The sequence below is a fragment of the Acanthochromis polyacanthus genome, chromosome 2 (genome assembly GCF_021347895.1).
Source record: "Acanthochromis polyacanthus isolate Apoly-LR-REF ecotype Palm Island chromosome 2, KAUST_Apoly_ChrSc, whole genome shotgun sequence".
NCBI lineage: Eukaryota > Metazoa > Chordata > Actinopteri > Pomacentridae > Acanthochromis > Acanthochromis polyacanthus.
The window spans coordinates 312,230-319,919 of record NC_067114.1 but is presented as its reverse complement, the minus strand read 5'-3'; the positions used below and the strand labels follow the sequence as shown (position 1 = coordinate 319,919).

The 7,690-nt window shown below is 44.3% G+C and overlaps 1 long non-coding RNA gene across 1 annotated transcript in view; it reads right to left on the bottom strand.

Moving 5' to 3' along the window:
- Window positions 1–359: 359 nt before the first annotated feature.
- Window positions 360–7,690, bottom strand: part of LOC127532948 (uncharacterized) — a 44,979-nt gene continuing 37,648 nt past the window's right edge. The window contains exon 2 of the long non-coding RNA XR_007940584.1: window positions 360–542. This is a non-coding gene — a long non-coding RNA (uncharacterized LOC127532948). The remainder of the gene's footprint in view (window positions 543–7,690) is intronic.

Genomic DNA, 7,690 nt, shown 5'->3' with positions numbered 1-7,690 from the left:
GTGCTTTATTTTGAAAGGCAGAGACAGGAAGATCTCACCTGGTCAAAATTTGGATTGGAGTTACTGTAAAGGCTGTGTGAAGCTGAGAGGTTTCACTGGCGTTTCCAGTCCGTCACAGGCTTTTATGTTCAAATTGTGCTGTGCTTTTATTTTGAGAGGAAGAGACAGGAAGATGTCACCTGGTCAAAATTTGGATTGGAGTTACTCGAAAGGCTGTGTGAAGCTGAGAGGTTTAACTGGTAAATTGTGATGTGCTTTTATTTTGAAAGGCAGAGACAGGAAGATCTGACCCGGTCAACATTTGTATTGGAGTTACTCTAAAGGCTGTGTGAAGCTGAGAGGTTTAACTGGCATTTCCAGTCTGTTGCAGGCTTTTATTTTGAAATTGTGCTGTGCTTTTATTTTGAAAGGCAGAGACAAGAAGATCTCACCTGGTCAAAATTTGGATTGGAGTTACTCAAAAGGCTGTGTGAAGCTGAGAGGTTTAACTGGCAAATTGTGCTGTAAAGTAATTTTGAAAGGCAGAGACCTGAAGATCTCACCTGGTCAAAATTTGGATTGGAGTTACTCTAAAGGCTGTGTGAAGCTGAGAGGTTTAACTGGCATTTTTTGGTCTGTTGCAGGCTTTTATTTTGAAATTGTGCTGTGCTTTTATTTTGAAAGGAAGAGACAGGAAGATCTCACCTGGTCAACATTTGGATTGGAGTTACTGTAAAGGCTCTGTGAAGCTGAGAAGTTTAACTGGCGTTTCCAGTCCGTTGCAGGCTTTTATTTTGAAATTGTGCTGTGCTTTTATTTTGAAAGGCAGAGACAGGAAGATCTCACCTGGTCAAAATTTGGATTGGAGTTACTCTAAAGCAGGGGTGTCAAACTCAGTTCCTGGAGGTCCACTATCCTCTATGTTTTAGATGTTTCCCTCTTCCAACACACCTGATTCAAATAATCACCTCATCATCAAGCGCAGCAGAAGCCTGATAACGAGCCTGATCATTTGAATCAGGTGTGTTGGAACTGAGTTTGACACCCCTGCTCTAAAGGCTGTGTGAAGCTGAGAGGTTTAACTGATTTTCAGGCAGAAATGCAGCTCCTGTGGAGGTATTGGGTGTGAAGGTGGGTGTGGCACTCCAATAAGTCTGTGTGTGTGCGTGCGACCATGCCTGCGCGTGTGTAAGGGCGGTTGCTATGGGCCCCCATAGCAACGGTGCCTGCCACAGACAGCAGAAAAGTGCTTCTCAGCAGCAGCGCGCAACGTCTCGTTCTGGCGCTAACTGTGGGCTAACCGTGAGTGCTAGCTGAAAAGTAAAATGACCGTGAGCGAGAGGAAGGCTGTGGCTAACCAGAAATGTAATTATTTTCCAAATATTGTGAGAAATGACCGAGTTACAGCGATTTAAAAAACACTGTCCCTCCATGAGCCAGATGATTCAGTTTACATTGGTTCCTATGGAGAGAACGGTGCGACTTTGGTCTAAACTGCTGCCTGCCATTTCACTTCAGAAAGAGCTAGGTCTTCAAACTTGGATTCATTTGAACCCCAGGAAATTTGTCTACAATCTGACCAAATTTCATTCCCCTGACATTTATCGTTTGGTCGTGAGGGCGATGCGATCGGCAAATTTTCAGGCGGATTTTTCACCTCTCCTCCACTCTACCAACTGACATGCCGCACTCTAACCAGAGCAGATTTTGAGAATTTTCACTTTTTTGAGGACTCACTGATGAAAAACTGTAAATCTCAGCCTGACATAAAATACATTCCTGTGGAGACAAGAAAAATCACTGCGTTTTGATGGTTAAATGAAGTTTCTAGGTGAACGTATGGCGAAGCAGTGGCGTTTGGAAAAAAGTGGATTTTTTGAGCCGATTTTTTTCGCTCCCCATTCATTTCCTATGGGACTTTTTTCGCAGTTTTTTGCGAATAATTCTGCGAAAAAATGACAAATTTCTTAGAAAAGTCATAGCCCGGGATTCCCGATGAAGCCGCACGTTTTGATATATAATTTGTTTTGGTTCTCTCAAAGCCCTAGGACTAGTTAGCGACCGAAAAACGGCGGAAACGTGAATAAAAGATAATAATAATAAACGCTTTTTTGACAGGAGAACAATAGTGGCTCGTGGCTTCGCCACGAGCCACTCTCCTCCCATTGCTTTGCAATGGAGAGGAGAGTGGCTCGTGTCGAAGCCCGAGCCCCTAATAATAATAAACGCCACAGGAGAACAATAGTGGCTCGTGGCTTCGCCACGAGCCACTCTCCTCCCATTGCTTTGCAATGGAGAGGAGAGTGGCTCGTGTCGAAGCCCGAGCCCCTAACTAGACAATTCCCGCTCGCGGAAATCGTGGGAGGGGCTCGGGATGTGTGCATGTCCGGAGAGGCGTATTTCCGCGTTTTCCAGCCCATAACAGGCATTTATTTTGAAGTTGTTCCGTGCTTTTATTTTGAAAGCAAGAGACAGCAAGATCTCACCTGGTCAAAATTTGGATTGGAGTTACTGTAAAGGCTGTGTTAAGCTGAGAGGATTAACTGGCGTTTTCCAGTCCGTCCATCGCAGGCTTTTATTTTGAAATTGTGCTGTGCTTTTATTTTGAAAGGAAGAGATGGGAAGATCTCACCTGGTGAACATTTGGATTTAAGTTACTGTAAAGGCTGTGTGAAGCTGAGAGGTTTAACAGGCATTTCCAGTACCTTGCAGGCTTTTATTTTGACATTGTGCTGTGCTTTTATTTTGAACGGCAGAGACAGGAAGATGTCACCTGGTCAAAATTTAGATTGGAGTTACTCAAAAGGCTGTGTGAAGCTGAGAGGTTTAACTGGCGCTTTCAGTCCGTCGAAGGCTTTTATTTTGAAATTGTGCTGTGCTTTTATTTTGAAAGGCAAAGACAGGAAGATCTCACCTGGTCAACATTTGGATTGGAGTTACTCTAAAGCAGGTGTGTCAAAGTCAGTTCCTGGAGGTCCACTATCCTCTATGTTCTAGATGTTTCCTTCTTACAACACACCTGATTCAAATAAGCAGCTCATCATCAAGCTCAGCAGAAGCCTGATAACGAGCCTGATCATTTGAATCAGGTGTGTTGGAACTGAGTTTGACACCCCTGCTCTAAAGGCTGTGTGAAGCTGAGAGGTTTAACTGGTGTTTTCAGGCCCATCGCAGGCTTTTATTTTGAAATTGTGCTGTGCTTTTATTTTGAAAGGGAAAGACAGGAAGATCTCACCTGGTCAACATTTGGATTGGAGTTACTCTAAAGCAGGGGTGTCAAACTCAGTTTCTGGAGGACCACTATCCTCTATGTTTTAGATGTTTCCTTCTTACAACACACCTGATTCAAATGATACACTATCATTAAGCTCAGCAGAAGCCTGATAACGAGCCTGATCATTTGAATCAGGTGTGTTGGAAGTGAGTTTGACACCCCTGCTGTAAAGGCTGTGTGAAGCTGAGAGGTTGAACTGATTTTCAGGCTGAAATGCAGCTCCTGTGGAGGTATTGGGTGTGAAGGTGGGTGTGGCACACCAATGAGTCTGTGTGTGTGCGTGCGACCATGCCTGCGCGTGTGTAAGAGCGGTTGCTATGGGCCCCCATAGCAACGGTGCCTGCCACAGACAGCAAAAAAGTGCTTCTCAGCAGCAGCGCGCAACATCTCGTTCTGGCGCTAATTGTGGGCGAACCGTTAATGGTAGCTGAAAACTAAAATGACCGTGAGCGAGAGGAAGGCTGTGGCTTTCCATAAATGTAATTATTTTCCAAATCTTGTGAGAAATGACCGAGTTACAGCGATTTAAAAAACACTGTCCCTCCATGAGGCAGATGATTCAGTTTACATTGGTTCCTATGGAGAGAACGTTTCGACTTTGCTCTAAACTGCTGCCTGCCATTTCACTTCAGAAAGAGCTACGTCTTCAAACTTGGATTCATTTGAATCCCAGGAAAATTGTTTACAATCTGACCAAATTTCATTCCCCTAACATTTATGGTTTGGTCGTGAGGGCGATGCGATCGTTAAATTTTCAGGCGGATTTTTCTCCTCTCCTCCACTCTACCAACTGACATGCCGCACTCTAACCAGAGCAGATTTTGAGAATTTTCACTTTTTTGAGGACTCACTGATGAAAAACTGTAAATCTCAGCCTCACATAATATACATTCCTGCGGAGATGAGAAAAATCCCTGCGTTTTGATGGTTAAATGACTTTTCTAGGTGAACGTATGGCGAAGCAGTGGCGTTTGGAAAAAAGTGGATTTTTTGAGCCGATTTTTTTCCGTCCCCATTCATTTCCTATGGGACTTTTTTCGCAGTTTTTTGCGAATAATTCTGCGAAAAAATGACGAATGTCTTAGAAAAGTCATAGCCCGGGATTCCCGATGAAGCCGCACGTTTTGATATATAATTTGTTTTGGTTTTCTCAAAGCCCTAGGACGAGTTAGCGACCGAAAAACGGCGGAAACGTGAATAAAAGACTAGACAATTCCCGCTGGTGCGGAAATCGTGGGAGGGGCTCGGGATGGGTGCATGTCCGGAGAGGCATATTTCAACGTTTTCCGGTCTGTCGCAGGCTTTTATTTTGAAATTGTGCTGTGCTTTTATTTTGAAAGGCAGAGACAGGAAGATCTCACCTGGTCAAAATTTGGATTGGAGTTATTGTAAAGGCTGTGTGAAGCTGAGAGGTTTAACTGGTGTTTTCAGGCCCATCACAGGCTTTTATTTTGAAATTGTGCTGTGCTTTTATTTTGAAAGGCAAAGACAGGAAGATCTCACCTGGTCAATATTTGGATTGGAGTTACTCTAAAGCAGGGGTGTCAAACTCAGTTCCTGGAGGTCAACTATCCTGTATGTTTTAGATGTTTCCCTCTTCCAACACACCTGTTTCAAATAATCACCTCATCATCAAGCTCAGCAGAAGCCTGATAACGAGCCTGATCATTTGAATCAGGTGTGTTGGAACTGAGTTTGACACCCCTGCAACAATGGCTGTGTGAAGCTGAGAGGTTGAACTGATTTTCAGGCTGAAATGCAGCTCCTGTGGAGGTATTGGGTGTGAAGGTGGGTGTGGCACACCAATGAGTCTGTGTGTGTGCGTGAGACTCTGCCTGCGCGTGTGTAAGGGCGGTTGCTATGGGCCCCCATAGCAACGGTGCCTGCCACAGACAGCAGAAAAGTGCTTCTCAGCAGCAGCGCGCAACGTCTCGTTCTGGCGCTAACTGTGGGCTAACCGTGAATGCTAGCTGATAACCGAAATGACCGTGAGCGAGAGGAAGGCTGTGGCTAACCATAAATGTAATTATTTTCCAAATATTGTGAGAAATGACCGAGTTACAGCGATTTAAAAAACACTGTCCCTCCATGAGGCAGATGATCCAGTTTACATTGGTTCTAATGGGGAGAACGGTGCGACTTTGGTCTAAACTGCTGCCTGCCATTTCCCTTCAGAAAGAGATAGGTCTTCAAACTTGGATTCATTTGAATCCCAGGAAAATTGTCTACAATCTGACCAAATTTCATTCCCCTAACATTTATGGTTTGGTCGTGAGGGCGATGCGATCGGGAAATTTTCAGGCGGATTTTTCACCTCTCCTCCACTCTACCAACTGACATGCCGCACTCTAACCAGAGCAGATTTTGCGAATTTTCACTTTTTTGAGGACTCACTGATGAAAAACTGTAAATCTCAGACTGACATAAAATACATTTCTGCGAAGACAAGAAAAATCCCTGCGTTTTGATGGTTAAATGAAGTTTCTCGGTGAACGTATGGCGAAGGAGTGGCGTTTGGAAGAAAGTGGATTTTTTGAGCCGATTTTTTTCACTCCCCATTCATTTCCTATGGGACTTTTTTCGCAGTTTTTTGCGAATAATTCTGCGAAAAAATGACGAATTTCTTAGAAAAGTCATAGCACACTATTCCCGATGAAGCCGCACGTTTTGATGTATAATTTGTTTTGGTTTTCTCAAAGCCCTAGGACGAGTTAGCGACCGAAAATCGGCGGAAACGTGAAGAAAAAATGATATTGGGGTAGTAATGGAAATACTAGACAATTCCCGCTCGCGGAAATCGTGGGAGGGGCTCGGGATGGGTGCATGTCCGGAGAGGCGTATTTCGGCGTTTTCCGGTCCGTCGTAGGCTTGTATTTTGAAATTCTGCTGTGCTTTTATTTTGAAAAACAGAGACAGGAAGATGTCACCTGGTCAAAATTTGGATTGGAGTTACTGTAAAGGCTGTGTGAAGGTGAGATGCTTAACTGGCAAATTGTGCTGTGCTTTTATTTTGAAAGGCAGAGACAGGAAGATCTCACCTGGTCAACATTTGGATTGGAGTTACCCGTAAGGCTGTGTGAAGTTGAGAGGTTAAACTGGCGTTTTCCGGTTCATCGCAGGCTTTTATTTTGAAATTTTTATGTGCTTTTATTTTGAAAGGCAGAGAAAGGAAGATCTCACCTGGTCAAAATTTGGATTGGAGTTACTGTAAAGCAGGGGTGTCAAACTCACTTCCTGGAGGACCACTATCCTCTATGTTCTAGATGTTTCCTTCTTACAACACACCTGATTCAAATGATTAGCTATCATTAAGCTCAGCAGAAGCCTGATAACGAGCCTGATCATTTCAATCAGGTGTGTTGGAAGTGAGTTTGACACCCCTGCTCTAAAGGCTGTATGAAGCAGAGAGGGTTAAGTGGCGTTTCCAGTCCGTCGCAGGCTTTTATTTTGAAATTGTGCTGTGCTTTTATTTTGAAAGTCAAAGACAGGAAGATCTCACCTGGTCAACATTTGGATTGGAGTTACTCTAAAGCAGGGGTGTCAAACTCAGTTCCTGGAGGTCCACTATCCTCTATGTTTTAGATGTTTCCTTCTTACAACACACCTGATTCAAATAGTCAGCTCATCATTAAGCTCAGCAGAAGCCTGATAACGAGCCTGATCATTTGAATCAGGTGTGTTGGAACTGAGTTTGACACCCCTGCTCTAAAGGCTGTGTGAAGCTGAGAGGTTTAACTGATTTTCAGGCTGAAATGCAGCTCCTGTGGAGGTATTGGGTGTGAAGGTGGGTGTGGCACAGCAATGAGTCTGTGTGTGTGCGTGCGACCATGCCTGCGCGTGTGCAAGGGCGGTTGCTATGGGCCCCCATAGCAACGGTGCCTGCCACAGACAGCAGAAAAGTGCTTCTCAGCAGCAGCGCGCAACGTCTCATTCTGGCGCTAATTGTGGGCTAACCGTGAATGCTAGCTGAAAACCGAAATGACCGTGAGCGAGAGGAGGGCTGTGGCTTTCCATGAATGTAATTATTTTCCAAATATTGTGAGAAATGACCGAGTTACAGCGATTTAAAAAACACTGTCCCTCCATGAGGCAGATGATTCAGTTTACATTGGTTCTTATGGAGAGAACGGTGCGACTTTGGTCTAAACTGCTGCCTGCCATTTCACTTCAGAAAGAGCTAGGTCTTCAAACTTGGATTCATTTGAATCCCAGGAAAATTGTTTACAATCTGACCAAATTTCATTCCCCTAACTTTTATGGTTTGGTCGTGAGGGCGATGCGATCGTGAAATTTCAGGCGGTTTTCTCTCCTCTCCTCCACTCTACCAACTGACATGCCGCACTCTAACCAGAGCAGATTTTGAGAATTTTCACTTTTTTGAGGACTCACTGATCAAAAACTGTAAATCTCAGCCAGACATAAAATACATTCCTGCGG